Source organism: Loxodonta africana, unplaced genomic scaffold (assembly GCF_030014295.1).
Source record: "Loxodonta africana isolate mLoxAfr1 unplaced genomic scaffold, mLoxAfr1.hap2 scaffold_50, whole genome shotgun sequence".
In the NCBI taxonomy this organism is placed as follows: Eukaryota; Metazoa; Chordata; class Mammalia; order Proboscidea; family Elephantidae; genus Loxodonta; species Loxodonta africana.
This window is the reverse complement of record NW_026975218.1, coordinates 705,089-732,236: the sequence shown is the minus strand read 5'-3', so window position 1 is coordinate 732,236 and position 27,148 is coordinate 705,089.

Sequence of the window (27,148 nt, the reverse complement as noted above, 5' to 3'; positions counted from 1 at the left end):
AAGAATATAGAAAATAGAATGCAGACTATAGAATATGGAATATGGAATGGAGAATATAGGAGAATATAGGATATAAAAATATAGAATATAGAACATTGAATATGGAATACAGAATACAGAGTATGGAATACAGAATATAGAAAAATACAGAATAGAGATGAATATAGAATAGAGTATGTACAAAGTAGAATACAGAATATAGAATGTAAAATATAGAATAAAGAACATAGTAGAATACAGAATATACAAGTTTCTGGAATACAGAATGTAGAATTAAATATAGAATATAGAAGATGGAATATAAGAGAATATAGAATGTAGAATATAGTATACAGAATATGCAGTATGGAATATAGAATACAGAAAATTATAAAAATATAGAATATAGAAAAAACATTGAGTATAGAATACAGACAATGGAATATTGAAAAATATAGAATTTAGAATATAAAAAATAGAAAAATACATAATACAGAGAATATACATTATAGAATATAGAAATTATGGAATGTAGAATGTAAAATACAGAATATACTATATAGAAGAATCTATGATACAGACTATAGAAGAATATAGAGTATAGAACGTAGAATATAGAATACAGAAAATTATATAGGCAAATATAGACTATAGAAAAAGAACACTGAATATAGAACACAGAGTATGGAATATAGAAAATAAAGAATATAGAGGAATATAGAATACAAAATATAAAATATGAATTAAAGTATAAAGAACACAGAATATAGAAGAATATAGATTATAGAATATGGAAGACAATGGAATGTCGAATATATAATGTAAAATACGGAATATACAATTTAGAAGAATATAGAATACAGAATATACAAGCATATAGAATATAGCAGGAAGAATGTAGAATATGGAATATAGAATACAGAAAAATATAGTATATAGAAAAATATAGAACATAGAAAAATACAGAAGAACTTAAAATATAGAACTTAGAACATAGAATATGGAATAAAGAACAGAGAATATAGAATTTAAAAGATAGAATGCAGAATATAGAATATGTTATATGCAATATAGAATATTGTATGTAGAAAAATATAGAATACACATCAAATATAGAACACAGAGTATGGAATACAGAATATACAAAAATATAGAATATAGAACATAGAAGGATATAGATCATAGAAAATAGAGAATTTAAAATATAAAATATGGAACATAGAACACTGAAGATAGAATACAGAATATAAAAGAACTTTGAAAATAGAAGAATAGAGTGTATAGAGGTTTTGGAATACATTACAGAAGAATATAGCATAAAGAATACAGAATATAGAAGAAAATAGAATATAAATTTAGAATATAGAATACAGAAGAATATAAAATGTACAATGTAGAATACAGGATATAGAATGAAGAATATAGATTATAGGATATAGAAGATTATAAACTATACAATATAGAATATTATGGAATATAGAATGCAAAATATTTTTTAGTAGAATATGGAATATAGAATGTTGAATATAGTGTGAATAATATGGAATATAGAATACACAAAAATATAATATATGTAAAAATATAGAAAATAGAAGATTGAATATAGAACATAGAATATAGAAAAAATATAGAATCTAGAATATATAATCTAGAAGAATGTAGAATATAGAAGATTTTAGAATATAGAATGTAGAATATACAATATGGAATATAACGAACAGGCCCGAATAGCGGAGCCCCAAACGAACGAACAGGCCTGAACAGCAGAGCCCTGCAGGCAAGAAAAGGCCCGACCGGAGAGTCCCGCAGGCAAGTATAGGCCTGAACAGAGAGTTCCGCAGGCAAAAAGAGGCCTTAAGGGAGAGTCCCGCAGGCCAGAATAGGCCCAAACAAAGATTCCCGCAGGCAAGAATAGGCCCGAATAGAGGAGCCCCGCAGGCAAGAATATGACCGAACACAGCCCCGCAGGCAAGAATAGGAACTAAGGGAGAGTCCTATAGGCAACAATATTCCCGAACGGAGATTCCCGCAGGCAAGAATAGGTCGGAATAGAGGAGCCCCACAGGCAAAAATGGGCCTGAGCGAAGAGTCCCGCAGGTCAGAATGGGCACAAATGGAGATTTCCACAGGCAAGAATAGGCCCGAATAGAGGAGCCCCGCAGGCAAGAATAGGCCCAAACAGAGTCCCACAGGCAAGAACAGGACCTAACGGAGAGTCCCGCAGGCAAGAATAGGCCCGAACAGAGAGTCCTGCAGGCAACAATAGGCCCGAACACAGAGGTCCACAGGCAAGAATAGGCCCGAACAGAGAGTCCCGCAGGCGAGAATAGACCCGAATGGAGATTCCTGCAGGCAAGAATAGTCCCGAATGCAAAGTCCCGCAGGCAAGAATAGATGTGAACGAATGATCTCACAGACAAGAATAGGCCCGAACAGAGTGTCCCACAGGCAAGAATAGGCCCGAATAGAGGAGCCACGCACACACGAACAGGCCTGAATAGCGGAGAACTGCACGTATGAACAGGCACCAATTACCGAGCTCCGTATGCACGAACAAGCCCAAAGACGAGCCCCGCACGCAGGCAAGAGGAGGCCTGAAGGGAGAGTTCTGCAGGTAAGAATAGTCCCGAAGGAGAGTTCTACAGAAAAGAATAGGCCCGAGTAGAGGAGCCATGCAGGCAAGAATAGGCCCAACAGAGTCCCGCAGGCAACAATAGGCGGGACCGGTGATTCCTGCCTCCAAGAATAGACAGGAACCGAGAGTCCCGCCGGCAAGTACAGGCCCGAACGGACAGTCCCGCAGGTGAGAATAGGCCCAAACAGAGAGTCCCGCAGATGAGAATAGGCCAGAACCGCAAGTCCCGCAGTCAAGAATAGCACCGAATGGAGATTCCGGCAGGCAAGAATAGGCCCCAATAGAGGAGCCCCGGAGGAAAGAATACGCCCGAATAGAGGAGTCCTATAGGCAAGAATAGGCCCAAACAGAGTTCCACAGGCAAAGACAGGCCCGAACGGAGAGTCCCGCAGGCGAGAACAGGCCGGAAGGGAGATTTCTGCAGGCTAGAATAGTCCTGAACAGAGAGTCCAAAAGGCAAGAATGGGCCCGAACAGAGAGTTCTGCAGGCAACAAAAGGCCAGAACGCAGAGGACGGCAGGCAAGAATAGGCCCAAACGGAGAGTCCCGCAGGCGAGAACAGGCAGAAACGAAGATTCTTGGAGAGAAGAATACCCCGGAAGAGAGTTCCACAGGCAAGAATAGGCCCAAATACAGCTGCCCAGCAGACAAGAATAGGCCCGAACAGGGTCCCAGAGGCAAGAATACGTCCGAATAGAGGAGAGCTTCAGGCAACAATAAGCCCTAACAGAGAGTTCCACAAGCAAAAATAGGCCTTAACACAGAGTCATGCAGGCAACAAAAGGCACGAACTGCAGAGTCCCACAGACAAAAATAGGCCCGGAGAGTCCCGCAGGCGAGAATAGACCCGAAAGGAGATTTCTGCAGACAAGAATAGTCATGTTTTCTGCCCATGTCACTCACCGGGGTATTTGCATACAATGTCATCAGCGGAATTAGTAGTCTCCGGAGAGGCTGCCACATGTCAGCAAGCTTCACCTGGCCACGGACCGCCCGTGATTTAGCTCCCCAATAAATCCCTACTCTCTAGACCTTCCAGATAGACTACCAGATCTTCTCTGCCCATGGGCAACCAGTAGAGCCAGAGGCCTTCCCCCTTTGCTCTTTTGTCTCTAGGCACTCTGTCAGGCACTCCAAGCTGTGAAGTGACTCAGGGGGAGAAGGAAGAGATTTCAGAGAATGAACACATACAGAGAGAGAGAGGCAAGAGATGCTGAGTGGGGATGTCTTCCGTAATGACATCCTCAGGAAAGTGGGAAAGAGGTACCTGGCCTGCTCTGCCAATGCCTTGAACGAGTCCACACCAGGGGCTCCCTTGTGCCTGTGTAGCCTTTCCCAGGGTGTGCTCAAATCCTGTGGCCACTAGGTGTCATAGGCCACAATGGAGGACCCTGTGACATCTGCCTGGTGGGCTGGATCTCTGCCATTGGCTCAGTCTTGTGACCAGGCCCATCATAAGCTCCGCCCCCTCCGGTGGGGGGACTGTATCCATGGTGATGGCAAAGAAGCCTTACCCCGCACACACGGCCCTCACTTCACCTACCTGGCCTGCTGACCCTCACTCAGACCTCTGTGTTGATAAAAATCAATGTACGCCAGTGCCCAGGTGTCAGCACCTGGGATAAAGAATTCGGAACCTTACCTGGGGCAGAAGGCAGCCTAGGTCATCGGGTACCTGGAAGTCTAGTGACTTGTGACACTGCTGCCAGTGACAAATGGTGACTCCCACACTCACAGATCCCCTGGTGGCAGAATGATAGTGATGGATGAAGAAACATTGCTGCAGAGCACACGTTCAATGGGGCACTGGCCGAAGGCCAGGGCCAGTAGGGGACGTCGTGGAGCTGAATGGCGAGCCAGTGCAGGGCTCAAGGTTTCCTCCTGTATGTGGCAAACAGGTCATCCGTGTCCCCAAGTCCATGAACTACTGGACTGCTGGGGCCCAAGCTGCCAGGATTTCGGCCTTGTTTTCGGAGCTCGACCACATACGCTGCTTTCGCCCGGAGGCGGGGAGGTGTACACAGCAAAAATTTCGAAAAGGCAGTGTCTCCTCGATTTCCCTGGCATCAACCTTTTTGAGTGGCATGCTTTTTTTCCTAGTAGGATAAGGCACTGACGGAGAAAGGCAGGATTATGTGTACAAGAAATGTGTGTGCTAAAAGGGTGACGAAGTTGAGACCAGGTTGGGATCTTTAGTCCCAGGAAAGGCCCCTGGCAGGTGTGGGTAAATGTTCTCTGCCCATCCCAGTTGCCGGGGGAAGGTTTTCAACATACAAAGCAGCACCGGAAGTATTTGTCGCCAGAGAGGTTGTATCTGCCCATAAGCTCCACCTGGCCAGGGTCCTCCACTACTCTATTGCCCATGTCAATCAACAGAAGCTAAGACCTTCCAGAGAGACTACCTGCTATTGTCTACGCACGGGGAAAGGGTACAGCCAGAAGCCTCCCATTTTCATCTCCAGGCTCTCTCTCAGGCCCCTCATACTTGCGATGTGTCTCAGGGGTAGAATGAAGAGATTCCTCTGAATGAACACATACACGGAGGGGCCATAGATGCTGAAGAAGGGCGCCTTGCCTACTGATATCCTAGCGTAAGTGGAAAAGAGGTACCTGCCTGCTGTCCCAGTGCGTGTCACGTGTCCACATCAGGGGTTGCCTAGTGTGAAGTTATTCCCTGGGTGCCCTAGATTTTGTGGCTAAAGACAGAAGGGGCAGTTGTGTGTCCATGGGTAAAATGGTGGGTTCTGAGGAACTGGCCAGTTAGGCTGGACCTCTCCTATTGGCTGAGTGTTTGTGACCTGTCCTCGTCAGAAGTTCTGGCCAGCCTTGGGTGGCTGTCTCCACGGTGATTGGGAAAGAAGCCTTAGGCCCCACACTCAGCCTTCACCCGGCCTACCTGGCCTCTTTACCCTCATCTAGAACGCTGTGTGGTGTGTGGATGAAAGAAAGGATGTCGGCCAGTGAGCACGTGTCCTGATTTCCTTGGAAGGATTAGGCTCCTTGCCTGGGCAGAAGACAGCCAAGGTCAGCCTGAGCCTAGACACCTAGTGACCTGTGACACTGCAGCCAGTGATAGATGGTGATTTCCATGCTCACGTATCCGCAGGTGGCGGATTCAGAGTGGTCGGACGAGAAGTGTAACTAGAGATCACACACTCATGAGGGCACGGGCCAAGGGTCATAGAAAATACCTGAGGTCGTGGAGCTCTAGCCCAGCCATGATACAGGCCTCTCTCCTGTACGTTCCAAAGAGGTGATCCATATGCCGGCATCTTCAGACTCTGGACTGCTGGGGCCCTGGATGCCCGGATTTCGGCCTTGTCTTCGAAGCAGTGACGCACATGCAGTGTGCCACCGGAGGCTGAGGAGAGCAGAGGGGAAAATCTTGAAAATGGGGCTTCGGTTGACTTTGCCTGTGCTCTCATTTGGCTGAGTGACATCCTGTGTTTCCTGGCAGGAGAAGGCATTCGTGGAGAGAGGTGGATTCCATGTGTGCAGACAAAGTGTGTGCTGAGATGATGAGTCACTGGAGACCAGGGTGGACTCTTCAGACTCAGGATAGACCTCTGGCAGGAATGCGTCAATGTTTTCTGCCCATGGCACTCACCGGGGTATTTGCATACAATGTTATCAGCGAAATTAGTAGTCTCCGGAGAGGCTGCCGCATGTCAGCAAGCTTCACCTGGCCGGAGTCCGCCCGTGATGTAGCTCCCCAATCAATCACTACTCTCTAGACCTTCCAGATAGACTAGCAGATCTTCTTTGCCCATGGGCAAGCAGTACAGCCAGAGGCCTTCCCCCTTTGCTCTTTCATCTCTAGGCACTCTGTCAGGCACTCCAAGGTGTGAAGTGACAAGGGGGAGAAGGAACAGATTTCAGACAATGAACACATACACAGAGAGGCAAGGGATGCTGAGTGGGGATGCCTTGTGTACTGATATCCTCAGGAAAGTGGGAAAGAGGTACCTGGCCTGCTATACAAACGCCCTGAACCAGTCCGCACCAGGGGCTCCCTTGTGCCTGCGTAGCCAGTCCCAGGGTGTGCTCAAATCCTGTGGCCACTAGGTGTCATAGGTCAAAACAGAGGGCCTTGTGTCATCCGCCTGGCAGGCCGGATCTCTGCCATTGGCTCAGTCTTGTCACCAGGCCCATCATTAGCTCCGCCCACTCTTCCGGTGGGGGACTGTCTCCATGGTGATGGTAAAGAAGCCTTAGCCAGTCCCACCTGGCCTTCACTTCACCTACCTGGCCTGTTGACCCTCACTCAATCCTCTGTGTTGATAAAAATTTATGTCCACCCGTGCCCAGGTCTTAGCATCTGGGATAAAGGACTCGGTACCTTGCCTGGGGTAGAAGGCAGCCTAGGTCGGTGGGTACCTGGAAGTCTAGTGACTTGTGACACTGCTGCCAGTGACAAATGGTGACTCCCACACTCACATATACCCTGGTGGTAGAATGATAGCGATGGGTGGAGAAACATCGCTCCGGAGCACACATTCAATGTGGCACCGGCCAAAGGCCAGGGCCAGTAGTGGATGTCCTGGAGCTGAATGGCGAGCCAGTGAAGGGCCAAAGGATCCCTCCTGTATGTGACAAACAGGTCATCCGTGTCCCCGTGTCCATAAACCACTGGACTGCTGGGTCCCAGGCTGCCAGGATTTCGGCCTTGCCTTCGCAGCCCGGCCACATACGCAGCCTTCCACCGGAGGCGGGGACATGGAGACAGCAAAAATTTGGAAAATGGCAATGTCTCCTCGATTTCCGTGATATCCGCTTTTTGAGCGGTAAGGTTTTTTTCCTAGTAGGATAAGGCACTGACGGAAAAAGGCAGGTTGATGTGTGCGGGAAAGGTGTGTGCTGAGGCGGTGACAACGTTGAGACCAGGTTGGGATCTTTAATCCCGGAAAAGTCCCCTGGCAGGTGTGGGTCAATGTTCTCTGCCCCCCACTTGGCAGGGGGCGGTTTTTAGTATACAAAGCAGCAGCGGAATTATTCCTGGCTGGAGAGGTTGCATGTGCCCACAAGCTCCACCTGGCCAGGGTCCGCCCCTGCTGTATTGCCCATGTCAATCAACAGAAGCTAAGACCTTCCAGAGAGACTACCTGCTATTCTCTACCCACGGGGAAGCGGCACAGCCAAGAGCCTCCCCCCTTTCATCTCCAGGCTCTCTGTCAGGCCCCTCATACTTGTGATGTGTCTCAGGGGTAAAATGAAGAGATTTCTCTGAATGAACACATACAGAGAGGGGCCATAGATGCTGAGGAAGGGCGCCTTGCCTAGTGATATCCTAGCGTAAGTGGAAAAGAGGAACCTGCCTGCTGTCCCAGTGTGTCGAAGGTGTCCACATCAGGGGTTGCCTAGTGTGAAGTTATTCCCTGGGTGCCCTCGATTTTGTGGCCTAAGACAGAAGGGGCTGTTGTGTGTCCATGGGTAAAATGGAGAGCTCTGCAGAACTGGCTGGTTAGGCTGGACCTTTCCTATTGGCTCAGTGTTTGTGACTCGTCCTCGTCAGAAGTGCCGCCCAGCCTCCTGGTGGCTGTTTCCACGGTGACTGAGAAAGAAGTCTTTGACCCCGCACTCTGCCTTCACCTGGCCCACCTGGCCTCTTTCCCCTCATCTAGACGGCTGTGTGAATGAAAGAAAGGGTGTCGACCAGTGACCACGTGTTCTCATTTCCTTTGAAAGTTTAGGCTCCTTGCCTGGGCAGAAGACAGCAAGGTCAGCCTGAGCCTAGATACCTAGTGACCTGTGACACTGCAGCCAGTGATAGGTGTTGATGTCCACGCTCAGGTATCCGCAGGTGGCGGATTCAGAGTGGTCGGAGGAGAAGTGTAACTAGAGATCACACACTCATGAGGGCACGGGCCAAAAGTCAGGGAAAATAGCTGAGGTCGTAGAGCTCTAGCGGAGCCAGTCTAGGGCCCAGGCCTCCCTCCTGTATGCGGCAAAGAGGTGATTCATATGCCACCATCCTCAGACTCGGGACTGCTGGGGCCCTAGATGCCCGGATTTCGGCCTTGTCTTCGGAGGAGTGTCGCACATGCAGTGTGCCACCAGAGGCTGTGGCCCAGCAGAGGGCAAAATCTTGAAAATGGGGCTTCAGTTGACTTTGCCTGTGCTCTCCTTTGGCTGAGTGACATCCTGTGTTTCCTAGCAGGAGAAGGAATTCGTGGAGAGAGGCGGATTCCATGTGTGCAGACAAAGTGTGTGCTGAGATGATGAGTCACTGGAGTCCAGGGTGGAGTCTTCAGACCCAGGATAGGCCTCTGGCAGGTATGTGTCAATGTTTTCTGCCCATGGCACTCACCGGGGTATTTGCATACAATGTTATCAGCGAAATTAGTAGTCTCCGGAGAGGCTGCCGCATGTCAGCAAGCTTCACCTGGCCGGAGTCCGCCCGTGATGTAGCTCCCCAATCAATCACTACTCTCTAGACCTTCCAGATAGACTAGCAGATCTTCTTTGCCCATGGGCAAGCAGTACAGCCAGAGGCCTTCCCCCTTTGCTCTTTCTTCTCTAGGTACTCTGTCAGGCACTCCAAGCTATGAAGTGACTCAGGGGGAGAAGGAATAGATTTCAGACAATGAACACTTCCGGAGGGAGACAGAGAGAGAGAGGCAAGAGATGCTGAGTGGGGATACCTTGCGTACTGATATCCTCAGGAAAGTGGGAAAGAGGTACCTGGCGTGCTCTGCCAATTCCCTGAACCAGTCCACACCAGGGGCTCCCTTGTGCCTGCGTAGCCTTTCCAGGTTGTGCTGAAATTCTGTGGCCACTAGGTGTCGTAGGTGAAAATGAAGGGCCCTGTGTCATCTGCCTGGTGGGCCGGATCTCTGCCATTGGCTGAGTCTCGTCACCAGGCCCATCATAAGCTCTGCCCCCTCTTCCAGCGTGGGGACTGTCTCCGTGGTGATGGCAAAGAAGCTTCAGCCCAGCCCATCTGGCCTTCACTTCAGCTACCTGGCCCTTTGAACCTCACTGAATCCTCTGTGTTGATAAAAATGAATGTCCGCCCATGCTCAGGTGTCAGCATCTGGGATAAAGGATTCGGGACCTTGCCTGGGGCAGAAGGCAGCCTATGTCAGTGGGTACCTGGAAGTCTAGTGACTTGGGACACTGCTGCCAGTGACAAATGGTGACTCCCACACTCACATATCCCCTGGTGGCAGAATGATAGTGATGGGTGGAGAAACATGGCTCTGGAGAACACGTTCCATGAGGCACCAGCCAAAGCAAAGGCCAGGGCCAGTAGTGGACGTCGTGGAGCTGAATGGCGAGCCAGTGAAGGGCCCAAGGTTCCCTCCTGTATGTGGCAAACAGGTCATCTGTGTCCCCACGTCCATAAACCACTGGACTGCTGGGGCCCAGGCTGCCAGGATTTCGGCCTTGCCTTCGGAGCTCGGCCACATACGCAGCCTTCCATCGGAGGCGGAGACATGGAGACAGCAAATATGTGGAAACTGCCAGTGTCTCCTCGATCTTGGGAAATCTGAAGCATTAATGTTAAAGTGGAGTCTAATTCCCACAGTGGGAATTAAAATGGATACCCTGGGTGGTGCAAACTGTTAAGTACTTGACTATAAACCAACAGGTTGGTGATTGGAACCCATCCATAGGCACCTCGGTAGATACTTCAGGTGATTTACTTCGGAAAATCACAGCCTTGAAAACCCTATATAGCAGTTCTATTCTGCCCACATGGGGCTGCCAAGAGTTGGAACCGACTGGAGGGCAACTAAAAAAAAACAACATTATAACTTGAAGTTTTTTAGTGTATCTAAGCTGAGACTGGTCCAAAGAGAAGAAAACTAGAGCTCTCTCATTCTCCATTTGAAAAGGAGAATTGAGATAGTGATGTTGGCCTCTGTCTAATGACAACATAGTCTATGATCTTTAGTCTTCTGAATCTTCACCACTCAGCTCATAATATATGTTACTGAGGCCCGATATACTATTTTTTACCCTCCTCACAATGAAATATTTATTATATACCAATAAATTTCAAATTAAAAAAAAATTTGTTGAAGTATTATATGCTAATATGGTAACCAAGGGAAATGGCATAATTGCTGTTTTGGAAAGCACTTAATTATATAATTGAAATTAAATAAAATACCTTTAGATAATAAAGTATCTAGAAATCTGTGCATATGTCCTCTAAACCGTGGAAATGATTTCTTTTGCATACATTATTATGCAAAATACGGGAAACTAAATCCTTCATATTTATTCTTTATCAAGAAACTATAGTTTAAATGTGTAAAAATTATTGGAAAAAAGCCAACATCTTGAATTTGTGAGAGTACAATATGAAAGTTTTTCTACAGAGAAAAATACCTGTAATTGATTAAGATATATATATATATATAAATATGTCAGTGGAAAAGAGGAAGATCCTCAATGAGGTGGGTTGCCACAGTGGCTGCAACAATGAGCTCAAGCATAACAACGATTGTAAGGATGGCTCAGGACCAGGCAGTGTTTTGTTCTGTTGTGTATAGGGTCTCTATGAGTCAGAACCGACTCGACCGCACCTAACTACAACAACTATATATATATAGTAAGACCTTCTATTTGGGGAGTATCTTAGACATCTAGTGCTGCTATAACAGAAATGCCACAAGTGGATGACTTTAACAAAGAGAAATTTATTCTCTCATAGCCTTTAGGGTGGAAGAAAAAATTCAGTGCTTCAGCTCCAGTGGAAGGACTTCTCTTTCTGTCAGGTCCTTGGCGTCAATCTTCCCTTGGTCTAGGAGTTTCTCAGAACAAGAACTTCAGGTACACAGGACGTGCTCTGCTCTTTGTGCTGCTTTCTTGGTGGTATGAGGTCCCCATGTCTCTTAGGTCATTTCTTTCTTTTATATCTCAAAAGAGATTGGCTTAAGACACTATCTAATCTTGTAGATCTCATCAGTATAACTGCCACTAATCCATCTCATTCCCCCATGTGTCTGTCAGTTTGTCATACTGTGGGGGCTTGCATGTTGCTGTGATGCTGGAAGCTACGCCACTGGTATTCAGGTATCAGCAGGATCACCCATGGAGGACAGGTTTCAGCTGAGCTTCCAGACTAAGACAGACTAGGAAGAAGAACCTGAAGGTCTACTTCTGAAAAGAATTAGCCAGTGAAAACCTTATGAATAGTGGCGGAACACTGTCTGACATAGTGCCAGAAGATGAGCCCCAGAAGATGGAAGGCTCTCAAAAGATGACTGGGGAAGAGCTTCCTTCTCAAATAAAGTCGACCTTAATGATGTGGATGGAGTAAAGCTTTTGGGACCTTCATTTGCTGATACGGCACTACTCAAAATGAGGAGACACAGCTGCAAAATCCATTAATTACGGGAACCTGGAATGTAAGAAGGATGAATCTAGGAAAATTGGAAACCATCAAAAATGAAAATCAACATTCTAGGTGTTAGTGAGCTGAAATGGACTGATATTGGCCATATCGAATAGGTCAATCATATAGTCTACCATTCCGGGAATGACAACTTGAAGAGGCATGGTGTTGCATTCATCGTCGAAAAGAACATTTTAAGATCTATCCTGAAGTACAATGCTATCAGTGATAGGATAATATCCATATGCTTACAAGGACGACCAATTAATACGACTATTATTCAAATTTATACACCAACCACTAAGGCCAAAGATGAAGAAGTTGAAGATTTTTACCAAATTCTGTAGTCTGAAATTGACCGAACATGCAATCAGGATACATGGGTAATTACTGGTGATTGGAACGCAAAAGTTGGAAACTAAGAAGAAGGATTGGAATTTGGAAAATATGGCCTTGGTGATAGAAACAATGCTGGAGATTGAATGATAGGTTTTTGGGAGACCAACGACTTCTTTGCAAATACCTTTTTTACCAACATGAACAGTGACTATACACATGGACTTCACCAGATGGAATACACAGGAATCAAATCGACTACATCTGTTGAAAAAGATGATGAAAAAGCTTGATATCATCAGTCAGAACAAGGCCAGGGGCTGAGTCTGGAACGGACCATCAATTGCTCTTAAGCAAGTTCAAGTTGAAACTGAAGAAAATCAGAGCAAATCCACAAGAGCCAAAATATGACCTTGAGTATATCCCACCTGAATTTACAGACCACCTGAAGAATAGATTTGATGCGTTGAACACTAATGACCAAAGGACAGATGAGTTGTGGAATCACATGAAGGACATCATATGTGAAGAAAGCAAGAGGTCATTGAAAAGACAGGCAAGAAAGAAAAGACCAAGATGGATGTCAGAGGAGACTCTGGAACTTGCGCTCAAACATCGAGCAGCTAAAGCAAAAGGAAGAAATGACAAAGTAAAAGAACTGAACAGAAGACTTCAAAGGGCGGCTTGTAGAAAGAGCTGGAGATAGAAACCTAAAAGGGATGGACACGCTCAGCATTACTCCAGCTGAAAGAACTGAAGAAAAAAGTCAAGCTTCATGTTGCAGTAGTGAAGGATCCTATGGGGAAAATATTAAGCAATGCAGGAAGCATCAAAAAAAGATGGAAGGAATACACAGAGTCATTACACCAAAAAGAATTAGTCCGCAGGCAACCATTTCAAGAAGTAGCAAATGATCAGGAACAATGGTACTGAAGAAAGATATCCAACCTGTACTGACGTCATTGAGGAAAAACAAGGCTTCAGGAATTGACGGACTATCAATTGAGATGTTTCAACAAATGGATGCAGCGCTGGAAGTGCTCACTCATCTATGCCAAGAAATTTGGAAGAGAGTTTCCTGGCCAACTGACTGGAAGAGATCCATATTTATGCCTATTCCCAAGAAAGGGGATCCAACCTAATGAGGAAATTATCAAACAATACCATTAATATCACATGTAAGCAAAATTTTGCTGAAGATCATTCAAAAGTGGCTGAAGCAATATATTGACACAGAACTGCCAGAAATTCAGGTCAGATTCAGAAGAGGACATGGAACCAGGAATATCATTGCTGATGTCAGATGTATCCTGACTGAAAGCAAAGAATATCAGAAAGACGTTTACCTGTGTTTTATTGACTATGCAAAGGCATTCAACTGTGTGGATCATAACAAATTATGGATAACATCATGAAGAATAGGAATGCCAGAACACTTAAACGTGCTCATGAGGAACCTGTTTATAGACCAAGAGACAGTTGTTTGGACAGAACAAGGGGATACTGAGTGGTTTAAAGTCAGGAAGGTGTGCGTCAGGTTTGCATCCTTTCACCATACCTTTTCAATCTGTATGCTGAGAAGCTGGACTATATGAAGAGGAACGGGGCATCACGATTGGAGGATAAGTCCTTAACACCCTGCATTATGCAGATGACACAACCTTGCTTGCTGAAAATGAAGAGGAATTGAAGAACTTACTGATGAAGATCAAAGACCTTCAAGATGGATTACACCTCAAAATAAAGGAGACAAAAAATCCTCGCAACTGGACCAATAAGCCACATTCTGAAATATGAAGAAAAGATTGAAGTTGTCAAGGATTTCATTTTACTTGGATACACAATCAACACCCATGGAGACAGCAGTCAAAGAATCAAAAGCTGCATTGCATTGGGCAGATCTGCTGCAAATGACCTCTTTAAAGTGTTGAAAAGCAAAGATGTCACCTTGAAGACTAAGGTGCACCTGACCTAAAAAAAAAAAAAGGGGGTATTTTCAGTCACATCTTATGTGTTTGAAAGCTGGACAGCAAATTAGGAAGAGTGAAGCAGAACTGACGCCTTTGAATTGTGTTGGCAAAGAATATTGGATATACCATGGACTGTCAAAAGAATGAACAAATTTGTCTTGGAGGAAGTACAACCAGAATGCTCCTTAGAAGCAACGATGGCAAGACTGCGTTTTCCATACTTTGGACATGTTGTCAGGAGCGATCAGTCCTTGGAGAAGGACATCATGCTTGGTAAAGTACAGGGTCAATGGAAAAGAGGAGGACTCTTAATGAGATCTATTGCCACAGTGGCTGCAACAAGGGCCTCAAGCATAGCAATGATTATAAGGATGGTACAGGACTAGGCAGTGTTTTGTTCTGTGGTACATACGCTCACTATGAGTCAGAACTGATGCAACAACACCAAACAACAACAATCCTATATGGGGTTTATTGAACTTCTCAGATAGTTAGATTTCATCTTTCATACTAAGAAAGTTTTCGGTCAGCAAATCTTGAATGATCTTCTCTGTGTTTTCCATTTTCTCTCCCATTCTGGAATTCCAGTCACTCACAAAATTTTGCTCTTGATCGTACCCCACATCGTTCTCATGGTTTCTTCATTCTTTTCTCTGAGTTTTTCCTCAAACAAATTGGTATCCAAAGATTTGTTTTCAGTTTTTCTGATTCTGTCTTCCATTGTTTCAAACCTGCTCCTCAAACCTTTTAAGATACTGTCATTTCTGAAATCTTGTTGATTATCATTTTGATTTGTAATTGCTGTTTTTGTAAGATTTCTAATTATTTATTTTGAACTTTTATTCTGTATTATTTTTTCTGAATTCTTCCTATTGATTTGTCTGTGTTTTCTTTGACTTTGGCTATATATTGGTTAGTTTTGTCTGCATTTTCCTTGATCTATTTCACCAGATGGGTGGTGTTGGGGTTTCTGTTGCAGGCAGGGGGGGCCTGGGCTCCTAACCGGGTCTCCTTGGGGCCGCGGTGAGCCAGCGAGGAAGAGTCTGGAATCCTGCTTGTGTACCCTCTGGGGTGAGGCTGGTGGCAGTAGATGTCTGGAGGTGGCAGTAGATGTCTGGAGCTGTCAGGGAAGGGCCTGAGGTTCATGTCTAGTCCCCTTGGGGCCACAGTGGGTGGCAGGAGTCATCTGGAGCCTGCAGGGAAGGGCCCGTGGTCCGGGCCAGGTCCCACTGGGGCCACGGCCAGAAGGTGGAAGAAAGAGGTGGGGGGGCAAAGGCGGGGCAGAGGATGCTAAATGGAGGAGGGCAACAGGGTGGGTTGGTACTGTGGTTCCTGGCATTTGGGGTTGCCAGGATGGGGTGGTTATAGCTACTGTTCACCAGAGGGGTGGGGAGTGTAGGATTGTTCCCCTGTAGTTACCACTGGAAAGATTTTGGTCTCCTCCTTGAGTTGCAGGCCGCACATGTGATCTTACTTAGCCCTGGGTATGCCTGTGTTGTGCCTCTATCTCTTACTGGGAATCCTGTGGAGGTGCCTTTCTGTATGTGGGGTTGTTGGTTTTATTTCAAGATGGCCACGCTGAGTCATGCTGTTTGGCAAGGGAATCTCCACTCTGTATCTCTATTCCTGCTCCATTTTATATGTTTATTGTTCTTCTCAGTAACTTCCATCTAATACTTTAACCCTTCATTTAAGGTTCAGAGATCCAGGATTGATGTGCATCTGACTAGTCTTCCATCTTGGCTTCCACTCCCATGTATATTTCCTAATTGCTTGATCTTCCCAATGGATTAACACTTTTATAATTTTTAAATGTTCTTTTTGTCTGGTAACTTTTTTTTTACTCAAAGTCTAATATGTCAGATATTAGTATAGCTAATTCAGCTTTCTTTTGATACTGCTTGCTTGGTGCCTTAGTTTCCTAGGGCTTCCATAACACATTAATATATTCTCTTACAATTTTGAAGGTTAGAGGTCCAAATTTAGGGTACTGGTAGGGCTATTATCTTTCTCTTTTGTTCTAGGGGAATATTCTCCTCTCTCTTCTGGCTTCTTGTAGCCCCTGGCTTTTTTTGACAGTCCTTGGATACATGTAGGTTCATTGGCCTCTATCTTCACACGGTGTCTCTGTTGCCTATGTGACTCTCTACATTTCCCTGTCTGTTCTCTCCTTTTATAACACTTCCATCAGAAGTTATTAGGATCAGAACCTACCTTACTCTGATATTATCTTAAAAGAATAACCCTATTTCCCCAAACAAGGTTACATTGACAGGCATAAGGGATAAGACTTTATCACTTGCAGTGACACTTTCAAGTCTTAACAAATGGCTTATGTTTTACCATTCTTTATTTTCACCCGATTTGTGTCTTCAAATCTTAAGTGTATCTGTTGTAGACTGGTGTATATTTGTATCATGTTTCCTTTTTCATGCATTTTTCCAACTTCTGCCTTTCAATTGAGTTGTTTCACTTTTTAAATTTAATTTAAATAGATGACTTCTGTTTTCCTTCTTGCAATTTATTTTCCATATGTCTTATGTCATTTTTAGTTGGTCTGTTTCTTGATTCCAGGCCTCTATTGTGTTAAATCAATAATTTCTAGTGTAATTTTAAAATTTCCTGTTGTATATTTTCCAATATATATTTTATATTATTTTCTTAAAAAGTCTGTGAAGATTATACTTAGCATCTTAGAACAAATTCAAATTAACAATACCTTACTTTCAATAATATTTAATAAGTCTCTGTCCCACTTATTCTTTGTAAAAATATTGTCACACAAATTACTTCTTTATATGTTAAAAGCAAGGATTTTCTTTTCTCTGCTTATTGGAAAGATTTTTGTGCAAGAAGTTAAAAGGTCTGTTTTTTTTTTTAAGGAACTAATTGAGGAAACAAACTCAGTGTGCATGGAGGTTCTCACGGCCTTGAATATAATCACATAACCTCACACTCTTCTCTCTGCCAAGGAAAAGTAGATGACCCACAATGCTTCCTTTGAAAGTTTGTAAAACAAATTTCAACACAAATCTGAACTTAAATGATATCCATTCAGGTCCATATATATAATAGTTGCACCATCAAACGTCTAGTGAATTCTTCACTTATGTGTCTGTTATGCCAAATTATATCCAGTTTGGAACCTCATATGTTTTGCAGGTGATTTTTTAAAAATCTGACAGTATATTAATAAAGCTGTCTCTTTTAAAAGACATTAAAAACTTGAGTGTTTATGTGCAGAAGGAGAAAGTAGGTTAGGCCCAAGAACAAACATTTTATAACTTTCTTTCACTTATTCCAGATATGCAAATGTTCAATAGTTTCCCTCAGTTTGTTCTCCTAAACATCTCTTGAGTTCACTCCCTGAGATTTCGATTCACTGCCACTATTGTGTTTTAAACATTTGCAATACCTCATTGAGCTTAAAGCATTGGCCCTCCAACTTGTCTTTCTAAACACGAACATCTCAAAATCTAACCTCAGGACATTTGGCAGAGAAATCTTTATGAAGTAAATATCTCATCACATAAATTCTTATACTAAAAAAAGAAAATGCTATATGAAACATCTGCCTCAGAATCACCTATAGTTTGTGTTTCTAAACTATTCAATGTGATTTGAAAAGTTATTTTAGGTATGACACATAGAATTTTTACCTCAATAATCTAATCACACTAAATTTTTGTGGTTAAGTACTATGGCTGGTAATCAAGAGGTCGGCAGTTCGAATCTGCCAAGCGCTCCTTGGAAACTCTGTCAGGCAATTCTACTCTGCCCTGGAGGGTCGCTATGAGTCGGAATCGACTAGACGGCAGTGAGTTTGGTTTTGGTTCAGACCTACCAGACTAGGTGCCAGTGCGTTTTCAGTGCATATAAACTTTTTTGTGGATTGAACCTCAACATAGAGAAAACAAAAATCCTAAAACTGGACAATCAAGCAATATCATGATAAAAGGAGAAAATGTTAAAGTTGCCGATGATTTCATTTTAATTGGATTCACAACCAACACCCATGAAAACAGCAGTCAGGAAATCAAGTGATGCAAAAAACTCCAAACCAAGAATAATATATCCTGCAAAACTCTCACTCAACTATGATGGCAAAATTAGGATATTTCCAGATAAACAGCAATGAAAGGAATATGGAAAAACCAGACCAAACTTACAAGAATTATTAAAGGGAGTCCTTCAGTTAGAAAACAAACAATATTGGACAACAACCTGAATCTAGCACTTAAGACAGCCTCCGCCAGATACCAACCAAGCAAAACAGGAATAGAGGGACATTCCTTGACGTAATAAAGGGCATTCATACAAATCCAACAGCCAACATCATTCTTAACAGAGGGAGGAGGAAAACATCCCCCCAAAAAACAAGAAGACCAATCTTATTTAACATTGTGCTGGAAGTCTTAGTTAGAGCAATAAGGCAAGAAAAAGAAATAAAGGACATCCAAATTGGTAAGGAAGAAGTAAAATTACTATACATGAAGAACCCAAATGCCTACACAAGAAAACTGCTGGAAGTAACAGAAAGATTCAGCAGAGTAGTAGGATAAAAGATCCACCCACCAACCACTGCCTTCGAGTCGATAAAAGATAAACATAGAAAAATCAGTCAGATTCCTATACATCATAAAGAGAAAAACAAAAAGGAAATCAGGAAAGCAACACCATTTATCATAGCAACTAAAGACAAACGAACAAACAAAACAAGATACTTAGGAATAAATCTAACCAGGGACATAAAGGACCTATACAAAGAAAGATTCAAAACACTACGTCAAGAGACCAAATAGACCTACATAAGTGGAGAACCTACCATGCTCATGGATAGGTAGACTCAACATTGTGAAAATGTTAATTCTACCCAAGGCAATCTACGAATGCAATGCAATCCTGATCCAAATACCAACAGCATTCTTCAGAGATGGAAAAAGTAATCATTAAGTTTATGTGGAAAGGAAAGAGGCCCCAGATAAGTAAAGCACTATTGAAGTAAAAGAACAAAGTAGGAGGACTCCTACTACTTGACCTCAGAGCCTACTATACAGCTATGGTAGTCAACAAAAACTGGTACTGGTACAACAGCAGACACTTTGACCAGTGGAACAGAACTGAGAGCCCAGACGGAAGTCCACCCATCTGGTCACTAAGACTTTGACAAAGGTCCAAACCTGTTAAATGGAGAAAAGACAGTCTTTTTAATAAGTGGTGCCTGCAAAACTGGATGTCCACCTGTAAAAAAATGAAATAAGACCCAAATGTCACACCATACACAAAAATTAATTCAAATGGATCAAAGACCTGAATATAAAACCCCAAACTATAAAGATCATAGAAGAAAAACCAGGGTCAACACTAGAGGCCCAAATACATGGCATAAATAGCATACAAACCATAACTAACAATACAAAAACAACAGAAGATAAGCTAGATAACTGGGATCTTCTAAAAATTAAACACTTACGCTCATCAAAAGACTTCACCAAAAGGGTAAAAAGACAACCTACACGCTGGGAAAAAAAACTGTCCATAGCAAATCTGACAAAGGTCTAATCTCTAAAATCTATAGGAAAACCCAACACCTCTACAACAAAAAAACAAATAATCCAATTAAAAAAAATGGGCAAAGGATATAAATAGACACTTCACTAACGAAGACATTCAGGCAGCTAACAGACATATGAGGAAATGCTCGAGATGACTAACCATTAGAAAAACGCAAATCAAAACTACAATGAGATACCATCTCACCATGACATTACTGGCACAAATCCAAAAAACTGAAAATAACAAATGTTGGAGAGGCTGCAGAGAGACTGGATCTCTTATGCACTGCTGGTAGGAAAGTAAAATAGTGCAACCATTTTGGAAAACGATACGGCAGCTTCCTTAAAAATCTAGAAATAGAAATACCATATGACACAGCTATCCTACTCCTAGGAATATATCCTAGAGAAATCAGAGCCATCCCACAAACAGACATATGCACACCTATGTTCATTGCAGCATTATTCACAATAGCAAAAAGATGGAAAAAACTTAAGTGCCATCAACAATTGAATGGATAAACCACTAGAGTGCATACACACAATGGAATACTATGCAACAACAAAGAACAATGATGAATCTGTGAAACATCTCACAACATGGATGAATCTGGAGGGCATTATGCTGAGTGTAATAAATTAATCACAAAAGGACAAATACGGTATGAGACCACTATTATAAAAACTCATAAAAAGGCTTACACACAGCAAGAAACAATCCTAGGAAGGGGAGGGTTGGGGAAGGAAAAATGCCAACTACACAATAGATAAGTGGCAAATTTGGTGAAGAGTAAGACAATACACAATTCTGGGGAATTCAGCACAACTTGACCAAGGCAAGGACATGGAAGCTTCTAGACAGATCCAAACTCTCTGAGGGACTGAATTACTGGGCTGTGGGCTGGCGACCACAGCCTCGGGGGACATCTATCTCAATCGACGTAACATAGTTTATAAGGAAAATGTTCTACATCCTACTTTGGTGAGTAGCTTCTGGCATTTTAAAAGCTTGTGAGTGGCCATCTAAGATACTCCACTTGTCCCACCCCATCTGGAGCAAGGGAAAATGAAGAAAACCAAAGACACAAGGGAAAGATTAGTCCAAAGGACTAATGGACCACAACTACCACAGCCTCCACCAGACTGAGTCTAGCACAACTACGTGTTGCCTGGCTACCACCACGTACTGCTCTGACAGGGATCACAATACAGGGTCCTGGACAGAGCTGGAGAAAAATGTACAACAAAATTCTAACTCACAAAAAAAGACTAGACTTACTGGTCTGACAGAGCCTGGAGAAACACCCAGAGTATGCCCCCTGGACACACTTTAAATTCAGTACTGAAGTCATTCCTGAGGTTCACCCTTCAGCCAAAGATCAGACAGGCTCATAAAACAAAATGAGAGTAAATAGTCACACAAACCCAGGGGCAAGGATGAGATGGAAGGAGGGGACAGGAAAGCTGGTAATAGGGAACCCAAGGTTGAGAAGGGAGACCGTTGATATGTTATGGGGTTGGTAACCAATGTCAGGAAACAATATGTGTATTAATTGTTTAATGAGCAACAAATCTGCTCTGTAAACCTTCATCCAAATGACAATACAAAAAAAGAAAAAGGTCAAATGAAAAAAGAAATCATACAACACATTGCATTGGACAAATCTGTTGCAAAAGACCTCTTTAAAGTGTTAAAAACAAAGACCTCACTTTTAGGACTAAGGTGGACCCCACCCAAGCCATGATATTTTTAATTGCCACATATGCATGCAAAAGCAGGACAAGGAATAAAAATTACTGAAGAAAAAAATTTGCATTTGAATTATGGCATTGGCAAAGGGTATTTGACTATACCATGGACTGCCAGGAGGGTGAAAAAATCTGTCTTCAATAAAGTACAGAAGTACTTTTTTCTGAGTGCTCCTTAGAAATGAGGATCGTGAGACATCAAGTACTTTAGGTATGTTATTATAAGAGACAAGTACCTTGAGAGGGATATCATGCTTGCTAAAGGAGAAGATCTGCAAAAAAATGGGAGGGTCCTCACCAAGATGAATTGACACAGTGCCTACCACAATGGGCTCAAACATAGCAATAATTGTGAGGATGGCGCAGCACCAATGTTTCTGTGCTTTGTACATGGGGTCGCTATGAGTCAAACTGATTTGACTGCACTGTTTAACAACAAAAATAACAGATTTTTATGATTTAAAGCCTTCCTCTTTTTCTTGCATTGTTACAATCTACCCCAACTGACACAATTTTTCCTCCCAAAGGGCAGCTAACACTCATTGAGAACTCATTGTAGGCCACGTGCTGACCGTGGATTGTTTTATACATACTTCATTTCATTCTGAAAATAACCTTTTCAAGTAAGAACAATTGTAATTTATATTTCATGAATGGGGAAACTTATCAATAGAGAGTATGGAAACTTAACCAGGCTGACATGTAAATCTGGAGTTACAACCTGGCTAGCTGACACAAAACACTATGCTACCCGTTTTCGGGATAGTGATACTAGCTAGCAATATTTGAACTACTTCCTAAAAAGAAAAAAAAAAACTTCCTAGTGCCCCCCAAATAGTGTGCATGCTCTTACACACGTCTATAACATTCCTTTACACTTTCTTTCATGTATATTGCAAGAACCACCTCTTTTCGAACTGCATTCCTGATTCACTAAAATAGGTAAGCATTCATTACTATGAACACATAATTCTGTATATTGATCTATTTTAAGAGAAATTACTATCTATGATATTTGTTGGTTTCTTTGTTTCCTCCACAGTAAGCTTTTTCATCCTAATAAGGACCAAAATTTTGGCTAGTGTAGAACCTAGGATAAACATACCTATAATAAATGGATTTTAATCAACTATGCTCATCCAACCATTTGTATGGGGTATAAAAACCAAAAACCAAACCCGATGCTGGTGAGTTGATTCTGACTCCTAGCGACCCTATAGGATAGAATAGAATTGCCCCATAGGGTTTCCACAGAGGACCTGGTGGATTCAAACTGCCAACCTTTTGGTTAGCAGCCATAGCACTTAACCACTACACAACCAGGACTTCTGTACCTGGTATATTAATATATAATTATAATTGGATTTTTTCTTAGTTTTTTTTTCTTTTACGGGAAAGAGTTCCATATCTTGGGAGGTAAAAATAATAATAAATTCGTGGTGAAATCTAAAAGGGAGGATTCTATAACACTGCAGGAAATATTAATCATAAAGAGAAGTAGGAAAGAGTGAATCACACTGAATTTGTTTGAAATGCTATAAGAAAGTTAATTAATAGAAAGAACAGATTAAGTAAGCAGGAACATAGGAGCAATAATCTTTATTTAATGTTTACAAAAAGATTTTAAAATTTTTTTCCTCATTTTTTGAAAACAGTGAAAATCTTTTCGAATGTATCCTTGAAAACTTGTTTCACTTGCTGGTTCCTTAGACTATAAACGAAGAGATTTAATAAAGGAGCAAATGAAGTCTAGATAACAGCTATACCTTTGGATAAAGTCACCCTTTCTTTTGCTGATGGCTTCATGTAAATGAAGATACAGCTACCATAAGTAAGGGAAACTACTTATGTGGGAAGAACAAGTGGAAAAAGCGTTTGTTCTTTTCTGAGCAGGAAGGATTTTTAGAATGGTCTTGATTATATATGTATAGGAAAAAATCACTAACAGCAATGTGACCACAAGTATTATAGCTGATAAAAACAAATGAAATTAATTCTAGGAAGTGTCTATGCAAGACATCTGTAAGATAGAAGTGTCACACATGAAATAATCAATTATTTTGGAAGCACAGAATTCTAGTTTCAGCCCTATGACCAACGGTGGAAAGGTAATCAGAAAGCCAGCTGTCCATGAACTGGGTACCAGTTGGTAGCACACTTGGCTTCTCATAATGATGGGATAATGCAACGGTTTGCAGATGTCTGCATAAGGGTCATAAGACATGACAGGCAGAAGGTGAAACTCTGTAACACATATTAAGAGGAAAAAGAACAATTGAGATGCACAACCATTGCAGGAAATGATTTTCTTTTTAGTCACAATGCTTGTCAGAAATCTAGGAATAGATATTGTTGTCAATAAGATTTCCAAGTGGGGGAAATTTCAGAGAAAAAAATACATTGGCGTCTTGAGGTGAAGATCCAACAGCGTGAGGGGGATGATAGCTAAGTTCCCCATCACACTCAAAATGTAATTGAGAAAGAGAAATATAAAAATCACAATTTGCAACTCTGGGTCATCTGTCAGTCCCAAGAGAATGAACTCTATCTCCTTTGACTGGTTCTTCATTTCACTTACGAATCCTATTAAATCGACATTGGGAAAAAAACACAAAAGCAGAAATAACAGGATTTTTTTTAAAGCTACCCTCAGGAAAAAACTTGATAACCAGAAATGTAAACAAGTGTAAATATTTGTCACAGTTTGACAAGGCAGGTGATCCCTAAAATTATAGTACAGATCAGCCTAAACATCTTCTAATTCACTGTACCGTATACATTAAAGTTTTACTTATTACAATACTAAGTTCTTTCTTCTCTTTCTCCTTTGGACTTGACAGGTGATTTAAATCTTGGCTAATCATTTCCAAATAATCTGAATTCTGCTTAAATGTTCTAAATAGAGAGAGGATAAGTATTATTTGAGATGTGTTTTCTGTGTACGTTTAACAAATTATTGTAATAAGTTTTCATAAAATTTTGACAGCTTTGCCAGTGTCAATGTACTACGCATGTTCAACATCTTTTACTTTATGAAAAGACTTTTTAAATCTATCAAACATATAGAATTATTAGGAGTTATATATTTTCCGTAAGTATGATCAAAATTCTCCAGTATACGCCATAAATTTTTTAGGTTTGATGCAGTACTGCTCCATTGTTCCTTTGACTTATTTTCTTCAATGATTATTTTTTCTGATTCCAAATCATCAGTCTTCTCATAATCTGTTGCATTTGAACTCATCATTTTGAAATATCTTCAAAATACAGTTAGTAATTTCAAAAGTCTAAATAAAGTAGGGAAAGAAATGTAGCTGTAGGGAAAACAAACACAATCATTTTCTTACTTGATCTTTGTCTTGGATTCAGACAATTTATAAATTCTTAAATATTACTTTTTTCCTGTTTGTGCAGACTACAGTAAATAATTTTGTCTTCTTAGTCTAATGATGAGGGTGATATTAATTACTAGGAATAAGTAGTTTCATTAAATCTTTTTGTTAGTCTAGGACTAGTATAGAAGTGAGAGTCAGTAGTCACTTGTGATCCTAATTATATTATTTCTGACACTCAACTTCATTTTTCTTAAATACATAAGTAAAAAAATTTCTCTAAAGATGAATAGGCCCATTGTTTGCTACATAGTTAATCGTATACTTTATGTTCAGTAGACTACTGTCTTGTATGTATATCCGTGGTGGAAAAGAGATACTTTCTCTTTATTTTAATGAAGATGTTGAAGTGCTATCTAAACATTCATGTATTTAATTTCAGAGTTAATATACAGGTCCCATTGGGTATTTAAATTAGAGTATCTCTAAATCAATTACCTTATTCATTTTAAAAATCATTCCACTAGGTTATTAATATATACATCTTACTTGAATAAAAATGTTTGACCCTTGCATAGAAGATGTGTTTCCCCAATTTCATTTTTTCTCCCTCTACTTAATGTAGCAAAAATGTGTATTTTCTTATAAAATTTTTGTTTTGGTTTTGAATGACAGCTATTGACAATCTGAGGTGCCATAGGAAACACTGGTGGCATGCTGTTTAAGAGCTATGGCTCTTAACCAAAAAGGTCAGCAGTTCAAATCCACCAGACACTCCTTGGAAACCCTATGGGGCAGCTCTACTTTGTCCTATAGGGTCGCTGTGAGTTGGAACCAACTCAATGGCAATGGTTTTATAGCAATTTATAGCAATAATAATCTACCATGTTCCTATTTTCAAGTATTTTTCCCCAATATTTTATATTTATATTTGAGTTTCTTTTTGGCTTTGGAAAATAGGTTAGATGATAGCTAGAGAGATGATAGGTGATTAGATAGATAATAGATAGACAGATGATAGATAGATAGATAGGTAGATAGGTAGATGATAGATAGATAGATAGAAGATAGACAGACCGACTGACAGACTGACAGACAGACCGACACTGACAGACAGACAGACGGATAGATAGATAGATGATAGATAGCAGATAGATAGATAGATGATAGGTAGGTAAGTAGATAGACAGATAGATAGATAGATGATAGATAGATGATAGATAGATAGATAGATAGATGATAGATAGATAGATAGATAGATAGATAGATAGATAGATAGATAGATAGATAGATAGATAGATAGATAGATATAGGTTCAAATTGCCCTGGTGGCACAGTGATTAAGAGCTACGGTGAATCCCCAAGTCATTCCTTGGAAATCCTATAAGGCAGTTCTACTATGTCCTATAGGGTTGCTATGAGTCATAATCAACTAGACGGCAAAGGATTTGGGTTTTTTTTTTTTTTTGGCTTTGGAAAATAGATTAGATAGATAGCTAGATGATAGATTGGGAGATGGACAGATGCATTGGCAGATAGATTTGAACTAATGATTTCAGTAAATCCCAAAATCTGAAGTCAAGGATAGCAGCCATTTTTGTTTTATTCCTTGACTACTAAAAAGATCATAAACTGAGTGATCACAAGTGTTTATTTATCAAGAATATGTTCCAGTACTTTCATTTCTTCAACTCTCAGTTTTGCTCTACATTCAGTGAGAAAGAGAACAGAGTCAGTCCAACAATTTTTGCTAACATCATGTGGCTAGATGACAAATCTACATGCTGGTTTCTTTAAGTATCTGCAAAATAGATGCTATTTTTCCTCTTCGAAATTTCCTGAAGGAGTACAATTTCATGTAGTTAAAAAATCTATCATGGGAGGTGGGGCCAAGATGGCTGACTAGGTAGAAGCTACCGTGGATCCCTCTTGCAACAAAGACTCAGAAAAACAAGTGAATCAATCACATACATGACAATCTACGAACCCTGACCATCAAACACAGATCTAAAGAGTTGACCTGAGTGACAGAGATTCAGCCAGCACAAGCAGGCTGCACACTGACGCGGCTAAGGAGAGAAGGAGCAACATGGGAAAGCAGTGACTGTTTTCAGAGCCTGGAGCCAGTGTCCCAGTCAGAAAACCTTGGCCCCGGGCTTTGGACTGGGGACAGGAGAGCGCAGCACGGTATCCTAAGACAGCACAAACATGGGACGCAGCCCACGCCGAAGAAGTGACCTCGGGGG